Raw genomic sequence first — 13,466 nt, 5'->3', positions numbered from 1 at the left:
AGTTTGGGGGGGGGGGGCGACTTATACTCAGGAGCGACTTATATATGTTTTTTTTCACAAATTTTTACTTGCTCATTAACACATCACTTACTTACAAGTATAGTTGACCACTTCTCATGTTATTTTTAGTAGAGTTGATCACTTCACATGCTTTGATATCTTTATCTTGAACATATTTATAACATGAAAAATAGAGAGAAATAATGAAATAAAGTAATTAACACTTTAAAGCGCCATATCCTCTGGACATGTCCTCTGTCACCAGGATGACATAAAGAATGAGAAATTTGATCGATGGATTTAATGATTTGGAGTGAAAAAAATGGTTTGATAATATTGTTGTTTATGTGATAGTGTAGTGTATTATTATTATGATATCATGCAATGTTCATCTCACTAGTAAGCCTAAGTATGACCAGGGCATGTTCAGGTCAGGTTCGTGCGGGATTGTTTGAGGCTTGGTCCAGGAAGGTAGACTCGTTGGCGCCAGACACATCTGGCTTCCATTAACAACTGCTAAGATACACATGATGTAGAGATGAGGAGGCAACTGCGGGGTCATAGGTCAGCCAACAGCCCCATCTGCGCGCTCCCGCGTGGAGGGAAGCGCAAGGGTATAAGGTTTAGGACGAGAGTAGACAAGGGGACTCGACATCTTGGCTAGGGCGCGAGACACTTCTCTCTGACATCGGTTGAATAAAATCTTTCCCCAATCAGCCATGTGTGACTGAAGTTTTCCTTCCCCAAGCCAGCCACTTTTTCACCATCTTGTTTGGAAGACCAGCTGACCATCGAAGAGAATTCACCACAATTTTGGCGTCACGAACTGTACTCTTGTCCTTCGGGGAGCCCTCGCCCGCCCGGGTGCGAGCGTCGAGCGTCCGGCCGGCAGGCTGAGTTTGAGGTGAGAAGCTTTCACTCACAGTGTCGCAATGTGCTCGTGCCTGGTGTGGGGGGGGATGGAGTGGCTCCTAAGCGGGACAGTTAACGGGCCTGGTGTGCCAGTGGCTGGCAAAAAGGGGGGGGGGATTTGTCTCCCCTAGCTGGATGTCGACGAGATGTGGATTTTGAAAGGGGGGAGTAGCCCCAATAGAAAAATGAAAATGTACAAAAAAAATAGAAAAAAGAAAAAAGGCAAATAAAAATGGGAAAATAGCATAAAACTTAATGGGGAATGTGCACAATAGTGTGAGTGACATGTCTGGTGTGAATGATGAATGAGAAAGAAAATGCTCCGAGAGAGGGCACGTGAAACAGGACAGGATGTCTTAGGCATTACTGATCGGCTGTCACGAGAGAATAATAATAGAAAGTCCCATAAAACGTGGACTTTGTTTTGGCTACAGATCCGATGGAGGATGGAAATTTTAGCTGTGTGATTGAGGCGGAAACACAGGTACGATTGAACACTGTGTGCGACAAGAGACGGGCACCACCAAGCCACCGGAGGCATAATTCCCGGGGTCGTGCTGGGACGTTGAGATCACACGCAATGTAGTTGAGATCACACTAATGTGGTTGAGATGTTCGGTGGGGGCATTTGTCTCTATATATAGGTCGCACGAAAAAGGGAGGCGTGCTGCAGACCGCAATTGGCAAAGCGGAGGAATGGGCAGCCTTGGCATCCGTAACCGTGTGAACGAATGTGGGAAAATTACCGGCTGGGTCTGGGACCAGGGTGCCGAGAAGGATGATGCGCGCAGACCACGTTATTTGAGCACTGATCAGATTAGGAGTTTGTGCGGGTTGCAAGGTTCCCCCGGCTGACAGCTGGTGCGTTAGCGGCTTAGAGAGATACTCTTCGGGCAACTTACCGGGGCGAACTGGTGCGCTGCGGTTGTACCCAAGTCGTCACGGTCCGATTCCGATTGGCGAGGCGCACTGTAATAGCACACACTCCTGTCAAAGTCTGATAAAATTTACGGCTTGCAGCAGACCGCAATTGGCAGAGCGGAGGAGTGGGCAGCCGGTAGAAATTGGAAAACGTGGAAAAAAGAGGCCTCAGGGGGGTTAATTTTGGTATACCATGTAAGAAATGTGATTTGTGTGCACACCGAAGTTAAAAATCTGCAGTATAAGGGGAAATGCAAAGCGCTCTTAGGGGAAACAAAGACAAGAAGTGCAAAGGGCTTGTTTGTAAGTGCACCTGCGCACGGTAAGAAGACACAGAATGACCAAACCGCATGGAAGCGGTTAGTGAGAAGCTACATGAGAGATGGATTCGAATCCCTTTGTCTGTGTTCTATGTTTGTGCGTAATGTCTGTGAAGTTTCTGTCAGTTGTCGTCGGTCGTCTGAGCTGTGTGCGCGCTTAGTGTATGGGGTGCGCGTGCGTGCGGATGCGTGTGAGTGTGTGTGCTCTGCGTGCGCGCTGTGTGTATTGAGCGGGCGTGCGTGCGCGCGGATGGGTGTGTGCATGTGCGGTTGTGTGCGCGCTCGGTGTGTGTGCGTCAGAGAATGTTCAAGAAAGGAGGGGGCCCTGGGTGCTCCAAGGCGCGGAATGGTGCTGTGTCGGCAAAGGTGGGGGCCGGCGAGACCCGCGGGCCTGGCCAGCCCGTGGCGTCAACATTGATACGCTGACCCCCCCCCCCCCCCCCCTCCTTGTCCGAGGGCGCTGTGCCGAGGAGCCCGCAAAGGCGAGGCTGGGTCCCCCCGGTAGAGGTCAATGTCGATGAGAACTGAGACATGACGAGGGGAGATCAAATGTGGATGAGCAAAGGGTGCATGATTAACAATGAACGTGCATGATTAAAACTGAAACTTCACTGGCACTAATGTTGAACAGTTTGCAAATAGGCAAGAGAGAGACATGCTTGCAATACTCATTAAAATACTAATGTATGTGTTCCTGTGTGTCTCAAGAAAAGAGTTGGGCAGTGGCAGCAGTGATTTATGGCAGGACGCCACACACATTCGGCCCAGGACCGATAGGTGGGGGAGACAGTGAAGAAAGGGGGGTTCGCTCATAAATTAAGAGGGAGCCTGTTGAGGGCGGCCAGCGCCCCTAGTCCATCTGACAACTAATGAGAAAGTGAGTGATTACGTTAACTTGAACGAGATTGCTATTTCTCCTGTTTGCATAACAAATACGAGACGGTGGACGCGCACGTCTCCTCCCAGAGGACAAAGAGACACGGACAGAACTCCCAGGTCGTCTGAGGAAAGGCTTCGTGGAGCGCCGCACCGAAATTCTTAAGGCCAGTGTGATTTTGTCCACAAACTCTTGTGTGGTACTCTCACTCGAGAACAAGGGATTACAAAGCGGGCTTGACAACAGACTGATCGACATAAACTGATGTTCGGTTGTTTTCAAACAGGTGACATCTCGAATTTTAATCTTAGCACAGGGGATTGGGGGGTCATAACTATGTGGAACCAAACACATATCGGACCAACATTCTTGTATAACGAGCGTGTATAACATCTGAAGTTGGCAAAATCTGATTGCATTGTCTTATGTGTTTTGTGACCTCTGGTGCTTGATTATTTTCTGATCAAAAAAAAAAACAAAAAAAAAAAACATGGGGGACAGGAGCCTTACCAGTCCAACAGTGACCCCCATAGAGGTTGTGTCGAAGAATAACCCGCTTATCAAAGGGGTTAAAGAAATTTCGAACAAATGGAATAAGAGATGGCCTGACATTGAGAGGCCTTGGCCGGCAGAAGGGACTTTTAACCGAGAAGTAATTGAGATTATACGTGTACTCGTATCGACATCCAAAGCAGGAGTCAAAAAAGGGAAAAAAGGGGAAAAGAGAAAGGAGAAAAGGGAATATGAATTGGGATTGTTGAAAATATTTGACGAACAGGGACAAAAATTGGATCAGGAGCTTAAGCAGAAAAAAGAGGAAATCACAGCTGATGTACTGAAGAATGTGGAAGAAGCTAGGAAGCTAATGGACAAAGTTAATACACCTTTCTCACATGTCGCCCCGGTTAAGAGTCCCCCGGCGTACAATGTGAGTGATAAACGTAATGGCTATCCGCAACTCCCGATAGTTAACCAAGAAGGTAGCTATCAGTCGGAGACCGAAGACAAAGGCATTGTCGAAACCAGAAGAGCTAGAACCACCATTGTTATGCGTCCTAGCCTGACCCATAAGAAGAATAAAACTCGACATGCGACAGAGGGGAGACAAGGGTACACCAAGAGGGAGATACAGGATGATAGCCAGAGCGACACAGAAGGGGCAGCGGGGGGCTACAACCCCGTAATCAAAAGCATTTCGAGAAGAACAGAGAAAAAAGGACGCACCCCAGGGAAAAAGACAAGAGCAAGGAAAGATGTAAGCGGTACGGAGGGCGGAAGCGGCAAGGACAGCTGGGGAGACGAATGCCCTGTGCCTACTGCACGCTCCACCCTAGTTGCCATGGAGGACTGGAGAAGGACCGCTTTAAGGAGCATCGAAGCCAGAAAAGAACAATGCTTGGAGGAGTGAGAATGGAGCGTGGAACCAAGAGAGCAAGAGGATCTAGAGGAACAGTTGCAAAAGTTAGAGGTGGCCAAGCTTGAGTTGAAAAAAGTGCCGTCCAAAATGCCAGGGACACCGTTTGGCCGGGAGCAAGGATCAACCCGAGCAACCACAATTCTGCCAGTGATGGTTGTGGGACAAACCCCACCACAACAAATTTTATTGCAACCCCCGCTGACTGCTGGCCAACCACCGCAGGTGGCCATGGCAGTGCCCGTCAGTTTAGCACCCCATTGGGGGCGCAACCAAACGCAGTTCCGGGGCACCAGAGTGCGTGGAGCCAGGGGAAAGGCAGGAAAGGCGAAACCCAAAGGGGGCCCGGGACAGAGGTCTGACGCTTGCTATAACTGTGGCCAAGTAGGACACTGGGCCCGCAACTGCAGCATGCCCACCAGAGGAGGCTTAGGAGGGGAGTTCAGCCGCCATCCCCCAAGACCCCAGGGCCCGATGAACCCTTTCGGGGGCCCGGAACCTGGATTCTAGAGGTGCCCGGTGGGCCCAAGGGGGGATGTCAGCTGGTAGTGTCAGGTCCGGAACGAGAGCCAACAATAACAGTGAAAGTAAACAATCAACCGTTGACGGCAATGGTGGACAGCAGACCGACTTTCACTTGCGTCCGGCCTGAAGACGCTATTCATCCCCCCATGTCCGGTCATTTTGTACGGGCAATAGGGTTCAAGATTATAAAACAGCTGATCCCTTCCACAAGACCAGTACAGCTCTGCTGGAAAGATCAAATGACAAACATACCAGTTTTGGTATCGGACTGTACCCCCACTGCCCTCCTAGGCAGAGATACCCTGCGGAGATTGAACTGCACCATAAAGTGTTCTCCTGATGGTTGTGTGGTCGAGGTCTTACACGAGACGTGCCATAAGGTGCTGATGTAGTCAAATCCCAGAGACAGATAGAAAGAGGGAGTGAGAGAAGAAAGGGGGGCTAACTCGTCAATAATGAGGAGATATTGGGAGTAATTCGTTTGTCCTTTCTTTAAATCGTTTCCTGGAGTAGATGGGTTAGCAACACGAGAGATTTAGAGGTTCAACAGAAAGAGAGTTAAAAGAAAATAACATTTTTGATTTGGACAATTGCAGGCTAACAGGAGCATGAGAGAGGACAGCTGAGAAGCGGGATCCACTTTGATCGGGGAGATTGGAAATTCACAGCACCATATTCTAAGTCGCATTTTTGAGCAAGCATGACACACGTGAGAGATCAAAACATAGATCAGGGCTAGTTGTGGGACACAGACCTCTGAGTTAATTTTGAATAATGATACTGAAGACACAATGTACTGTCCCATTAAATTGGAACTATAACCAAAACGTAGCTCGACAATAGGATGAGTTGCAGGACTTACAATATAAAGACGACATTGCTGTTACTAGGAGAATTTGACTTTTGGTAAACAAACGTTACTAGTGAATGGAGGGCAGCAGCTACATTTGGAGATAGTCTTACAAGTTTGATGTCCCAGTCTGTCACTCTCAGTGCCAGGATCCCTGAAAACTCGATCCCGAGACTCCGCCTGCAGCCGTGGACGACTACAAAACGGTGCCTGGCTTGGAGGCACCTTTGGCCTTTGGCAAGGACAAAGAAAGACTGTTGTTGTGCTTGGAGGGGGCAAGTACACTCCGGAGAAAAGACGACATCCTCGGGGACGAGAAAAGACAGTGAGAAGTGGAGGAACTCACAATGTTGAAGAAAAAATGGACATTTGAACAATGGACTCATTCGAGAGTGATGGATGTGTTGGCTCTGAAGCAACAACAAAAGAACACCATCTTGAGAGGGTGAGGTGCGGCAAAAGATATGGACTTGAAATGTCCGACGGCCAAATCGCACTCCTTGCCGTGGCGGTGCTAAAACTTCGTGGGGCTTGGGGTAGAGTGGACAGGAGCTTCATTGTGCACTGGGTTTGACAGAACTGAGGAGATTTGATAAAAAATTGAATAATGCGTAGAGCTACAGAGAGAAGCATCATGGTCAGAGATTGAACAGATTTGAATAAAACAAATAGGCTAAAACGGTGAGAAACAAGAGCGAGATCTGATGTTTTGGCTCACCAGACATAAGAAGTAGAAATCGAGTTAGATAAATTTTAGAATAAGACATCTAGACTAAAGTGGATTCAGCCAAGAGGAAGCTAGGACGCTCGATGTACCTACTCAATACGATAGAAGTTTGTTGCGCCATAGTGGAGGTTGGGTAGTCAGAAAGTTGGATCCGTTAAATTTTTGACTTTCACACATTCATGCATAGGAGTCGCACAAGGCCACAGGTAACAAGATAATGACTGAGATAGGGCTCAAATTCAACTGCACCCACACGGCAATGTAAAAGCAGGAGTGCGGAGTAAGGGATTATATGCTAAACAGTCCGCTGTAGGGTTACTCATACGAGATTCTGTCAAAAGAACTACTAAGAGGTGGAGGCGAAGATAATAGGAGGACATAGATATTCGAAGGTCTGATAAGGGAAAACTCCATTGTCAAAGGTCGGATTGGAGCAAGTAGGAATTTGCCATTTTAACAGGGATTGACAGCAGGAGAGATTGAGGATAGAAGATCTGGACAGCAATGACGTAAATTACATTAAAAACTGCTCATTCGAGGGAGACGGCTCGGCGCTCCCTGTGTGGAGCTGCAGCTTTGCAGAAGGGGGGCAGACCGCGCGAGTGAGGAGTGGTGATAGGCGACCACAAGGAAGTAGGGAGAGGTGTTGGATGGTGTGACAGGCAGGAGTTTTAGGAAGAAGAAGAAAAAAAAAAGGGGGGGGAGTGAGACTCGCCAAGAGGGGCAATAAAGAGAAGCAGACTGAGAAACAGTTTTGAGCAAGACAACGGGAAAAAAGGGGGAGAGCCAAATGATGACGTAAAAAGCCAGAGAGAATAGTCTGGCCCATCTTTACTGAATTTAATTAGGATAAGTAATAGAGATCCAGTTTGTAGGACCGATACGAGGGTATGGAGGCTCCCTCAAAACGCGGGTCCCACAGTTAGTCCCTCAGATAGACATATATGAGAATTTGCGATGAATCTGATGGGCGAGTTTATGGAAAATTGAATTGGAGATTTTACAATAGGTCATGTTGACGAGTATGTCCGAATGTGAAGAGTCACTATTAGGAGTCAATATTTGCCTACACACTAACATACTAGCTTTGCTTGGTTTGGGGGGAGAGCTGAGTGATAGAGACGGATGAGTGTGTCTGTGAGTGTGTGGATGGGTGAGTGCGCATGTGATCATCTACGGCTGTGTGGGCGCAGTATGATTGGCCAGAGAGGTCTGAAGTTGGGGTGATGTGTTTGCCATTGAGGATAAAATTCCTCTCACCTGAAGGGGTGGTACAGATCGGAGGGACTGGAACTGGTAAGTGATGAGTTCTGATCGGAACCATGGTTCAATGATCAATCAGGGGCACCATCGACAACCAAACGGTTCGATGGAGAAGGCCCGTTTCAGTGATATGGTCAGACAAGACAGAACTAGTATTGAACATCAAGACTTTGGACGATTTGACGTGTGACGACCTTGAGCTCACCCGACGGGGTGACGGACTAGGTGGACAGTGACCAAATGTTTGACGCTTGAGCTTGCTTGCGACATGAGCGAGCTCTGCTTTGTTTTTCTGTGTGACTTGATTTTTTGCAGCAGCAGCAGCAACGGCCACCAGCCAAGGAGCGGATTGCGCGTTGCTGGCGTAACTTGCTTTCGTTCTTGCAGGTTGTCGATTGCGTTCGTGGAACGTTTGTGTTGAATTTACAAGAATATGTTAACCCTTGCCCTTTTGGTTTTTATAATGAACTTGTTGATTACATGGTTTTCAGGACAGGATCCCCGAGCGCCAGGATTCATTTTATGACTGTTTTTGTTTTGATACTTGATGTCTGTTTTTGTGTGTACAAATGTCCGCTGTCAGCAGGGCTATAAGCTCACTGACAGGAGTGCGCTGATTTTTGTGTGTGTTGCCGAGTGTGTGGTGGACAGTCAAGTTTCAGAGACTTGGGGTGACGGTCCCGGGGCCCAGATGGAAGCTAGAGGTTCCGTGGGCCTGGCTACAATGAGTGTGGTGATGAGAGGGGACGCTTTGCAGGTTCCTTTTGATACGTAATGACACATTGGGTGAATGTGTCAAAAGGGGGGAGTGGTAAAACAGGAAGGGGGTGAGTAGGTTTCAATTTGTAATTGTGATATACAAAGGTTTTTTTCCAAATTCACTTGTTTTTAAGCTTTAACAGGACACGCCAGAATTCAACTAGCAGTGATGGAAGGAGCAGAAGAAGCATCTTGAAAGAAGGGAGTTAACGGGAGACAACAGCCTGGAATGGATGCGAAGCGTGGCAACAATTTAGTGACAATAAGGTTTAAGGTTTTTCAATGACAAAGAGCGAAGGACAAATCATACAGTGATTTGGGAATGGACAGTGGCACAATACACAACGAAAGTTTGGAAGGTTATTGAATGTGAGGAAGACGGGGCCAGAGACAAGGAACGGGGAAATTTCTGAACGCGTGACTGCATCAAAGCTGCTATTACAGGGCAAATGTTTAATTATACATTTTAGGACGAGTAGTTTGCATAACGAATACAGAAAGGATTTGAGTGGCTGTACCGTTTTGGAAAGATTACGTGAGCGTTGTTTCAGAATGATGACTGGTTTGAACAGTGAGGTGACTCGAACATAAGGCACGGATACATAAAGGTACAGGTCTAGGAAACTACAGTATTGTGAGGGATACCGGTTTGAGAATGCTACGCATCTTTAAACTGAAGAAGGAATTTGGGGGTGACAAATAGTATTTGGACGGGAAAAAGAGCGGCTGAAGTGACATGACTGACGGGACTTCAGGAAGATGATCGAGACAGTGACATCTGTGACAGGAAAGGCTACCAGGACCAGGTAGAAGTTACATTGTGACTGGGGGGATCTGGCAACGCTGTCGGCACGACGAGAAATGAGGGGAATGAGTCCTGGAGTGTTTGCTTGTTTGTTTGTTTGTTTCAGGGACCGCGTGGGCCTCTGGAAACGAGGGGTAGGTGTCGGGAGCCCTCGGGCGTTCTGATGAGATTTCGATGAGACGATTGACACAGCTTTTTCCTCGTTGCCCCATCACTGCCAAAGTATTATTTGAGGGAGCTGGAAACACTGGAGCTATCGGGTTGTGTTGCCCCGCCAGCGTTGGCCGTCGGGGCCGGAAGGACGTCCGGCCTGGGCTGCGGCCTTTGCCATTATGACTTCACATGTTTGCACTGTTAACGTCACTTGATACAGACAGTAGCTTTAGCTTGTCATAGGTCGCCTGGCTGCTGACCGGGGCCTTGCACGGGATTCAACGGCCATCATAAGCAACAGGAGGACATTGAACGGACAGCCGGCCCGGGACAGTGCCGTCTACTACTAGTGCTATTTCCCACTGACGGCTCAGTGGACTGGATTTCATATCTGCACGCACTTGTGCATGCAAGGGGGGCAGCGCAACGACGGGTTTAATGTTCTTGCACGCTTTGACGATTCGTTTTTATATACCTCACTGTGTTACCTCGTTGTTTTTTTGCCATGTTATTTACTTTGTTATGTGACCTCATTTGCTTACCCCGTGGCATGTTTACGATACAACATTGCATGTTGAGCGATTTGTATTTGAGGGTCATGGTTCTGCTTGTTGCTGTGTTTAGGGCTCATGCTACACTTTGTGAAATGTGGTGTGTGCCGGAGCTCCCTTCACCTGACTCTCGCCAGGTGAGAGGCGCCTCCGGGGGTGCTGAATGGGCCTCCCTCTTTTTCCTCGTCATTAGATTGGCGGGTTTTTTTCGACGGCGGTCCGGCAACTTTTTGGGGCTTCTAACGGGCCACAGCAAACTTTTCCTCTCCAAATTGATGGCGTTGGTGATATATTACCGAAGGGGGGTGTGCGGACGGCGTCAATCAGTTAATGGGGTTGGGGGATTCGGTCTTGGTCAAATGTGGTTCCTGAGAGGCCTCAGATTGCTGTCAGGGAGGAATTTGCTATTAAATTAGGTTGAGCTTTCCTAGTTAATGTAACCTTAAGTAGCATGCCTTGAGCATGGTTTAGGATGAGACAAATAGGTCCGAATTGTAGACGAAAACCATAAAATGGTTGGGGGAAGGTTTTTGGATGTACCGATGTCTTTTCGTGTTGAGTTGTTGCCGGGGCACTTGGTGTGCCCCGGCAGGGGGGAATATGTAGTGTATTATTATTATGATATCATGCAATGTTCATCTCACTAGTAAGCCTAAGTATGACCAGGGCATGTTCAGGTCAGGTTCGTGCGGGATTGTTTGAGGCTTGGTCCAGGAAGGTAGACTCGTTGGCGCCAGACACATCTGGCTTCCATTAACAACTGCTAAGATACACATGATGTAGAGATGAGGAGGCAACTGCGGGGTCATAGGTCAGCCAACAGCCCCATCTGCGCGCTCCCGCGTGGAGGGAAGCGCAAGGGTATAAGGTTTAGGACGAGAGTAGACAAGGGGACTCGACATCTTGGCTAGGGCGCGAGACACTTCTCTCTGACATCGGTTGAATAAAATCTTTCCCCAATCAGCCATGTGTGACTGAAGTTTTCCTTCCCCAAGCCAGCCACTTTTTCACCATCTTGTTTGGAAGACCAGCTGACCATCGAAGAGAATTCACCACAATAGTTATTTAAAATATAGTTTATATATCATTGTATGGGCCTGTGGAATAATTGTAACTGCGGCGCGGCACCCGGCATTGTTGACAAAGGACGATCGATGGATTTAATGAATTAGAGTGACACAGATGGTTTTATAAACGTGTTATTTATGTAATAGTTTTTTTAAAATAACTGAATGTTACGTCAGGCCCGTTCTCAGCTCCTCGTTTGTGTTCGTCACGTTAGCATACCGTATCGTTTAGACTGTTGTTGCTCGTTCATGTCTGTTCTTGGTGTTGGAATTTGTCGAATAAATTTCCCCCCAAAATGCGACTTACACTCCGGAGCGACTTATATATGTTTTTTTTTCACATTTTTGGGCATTTTATGGCTGGGGCGACTTATACTCCAGAGCAACTTATAGTCCGAAAATTACGGTAATTGTATTTAGCCTATCATTCTTTTAAAATGGTATGGCTCTCACGGGAAATTATTTTTAAAAAATTGGGCATTTATGGCTCTGTCCGCCAAAAAGGTTACCAACCCCTTGTTTAACTTGTTGGATAGCTTCAGTTGCTACACTGCAGTGAGGACAACACAGTGAAAAGACTGAGAAGTTAGCGTTCTGCATTGAGTCAAGATGGAAACTTGATCTAATAAATCAGTAAAAAGTGGAAGCAGCTTTCATTCATCTGCTGTATCAACCAATGCTTTACTTTGCGCACGCGCAAAAGCAGCAGCTGTTAAAGTGCGTGCTGAATATGCTGAGCAAGAAGCCAAAGCTAAGATAGAAAAAGTTAAAAAAGAAACTGAAATTGAAACCCTAGCCATTTGCCGTGAAGCAGCAGAAGCTGAAGCCGTAGCAGCAGTCTGGGAGTCAGCAGTTACAGAGAGCGACAACCATATTGTGCTGGACGCAACAAATTCTACAGAACAAAGCAAAGTTGAACGAACAAGCGAATACATCCAAACTCACTTCCACTCATTCTGTCCAACAAAGAACCATGAAGGCTAGTCTGCCACCAACTCAACAAACTACCCATGCCACTCTCAGTTATAGCCCGAACAACCCCTTTGTTTCACACCATCAGTTGCCTGTTTTTCCATACAACAGCACGAACAATGTGGAATTTATAGACTATGACTTAGACTATACACCACCAGTAGCCAAAGACTCAGTCAGCCAGAATACATTTACCAGAGAAAGGCCCTGAGTTATTACCAAGACTCTCACCTCACAGCTCAGTGACTTGAATATTGAGGCTACATCCTTTAACCCCCAGCCGACACTTACTCAAAGTACGTCTGCAACTGAACACTTAGCACAATATTTAGCCCGGCATGACCTAGTGAATACAAGTTTGTATGAGTTTGATGATAAACCTGGAAATTATCGTGCTTGACTGTCGTCATACAATAATGCCACTCAAGGACTTGAACTTACAGCTACTGAGGAATTGGACTTGATGACGCGATGACTTGGAAAATAATCTAGCAACCACGTGAAACGTCTCCGTGCAGTGCACATGGCAAGACCACAAATAGCACTTGTGAAAGCCTGGGAACTTCTTCGCAAGTTTTATGCAGCCCCAGAGGTGATTGAAAATGCCCTCTTTACCCGACTGGATGCATTTCCTAGAGTCTCAGTCAAGGAAAATCTGAAGCTACGAGAGCTGGCTGACCTGCTTATGGAAGTGCAGTGTGCTGTTTGATTACTTCACAAAATTCGTATGTTATGAGGCCAAGAAAAGAAATGATCCGAGCTTTGCCTTTTTAAATACCACCACATCATCTGTCAGAGCTGGGAGTGTCCTTCCTAAAACCATCAAGAAGCCCATTGCAGTTCACAAGATCCATGTCACTCACGCAGAGTCAAATGTCTCCAACGATCTGAGTAAGATCTGCGCAATACATGCAAAACCCCACCTACTGAAGAAGTGTGTGTGTGTGGGGGGGGGGGGGGGGGTAGAGTTAAGCCTTTAGAGACGAAACTCTCGACGACAGAAAGCTCTTTCTGAAAGAAAACAGAATCTGCTTCAAGTGCTGTAGTTCAACCAACCATATGGCAAAGGACTATACTACAATTTTGAAGTGTTTTGAGTGTGATAGCCCCCAACATGTCTCAACTATGCACCCGGGACCAGCACTGCGACCCACGACACCTCTTACCTCACCACAGCATGGCGGGGAGGGAGAAGAGGTAAACGATACCAGTGAGATTACGTCAAACTGCACAGCAGTATGCGGTACAGGACAAGTCAGACGATCATGGTCCAATATATGCCTGGCGAGAATGTACCAGAAAGACTACCCAGATGAAGCCATCAAGGCTTTAATCGTGTTAGACAACCAA

The sequence above is a fragment of the Syngnathus typhle genome, linkage group LG1 (assembly GCF_033458585.1).
Source record: "Syngnathus typhle isolate RoL2023-S1 ecotype Sweden linkage group LG1, RoL_Styp_1.0, whole genome shotgun sequence".
Lineage (NCBI taxonomy): Eukaryota > Metazoa > Chordata > Actinopteri > Syngnathiformes > Syngnathidae > Syngnathus > Syngnathus typhle.
Note: the sequence above shows the minus strand (reverse complement) of the source record.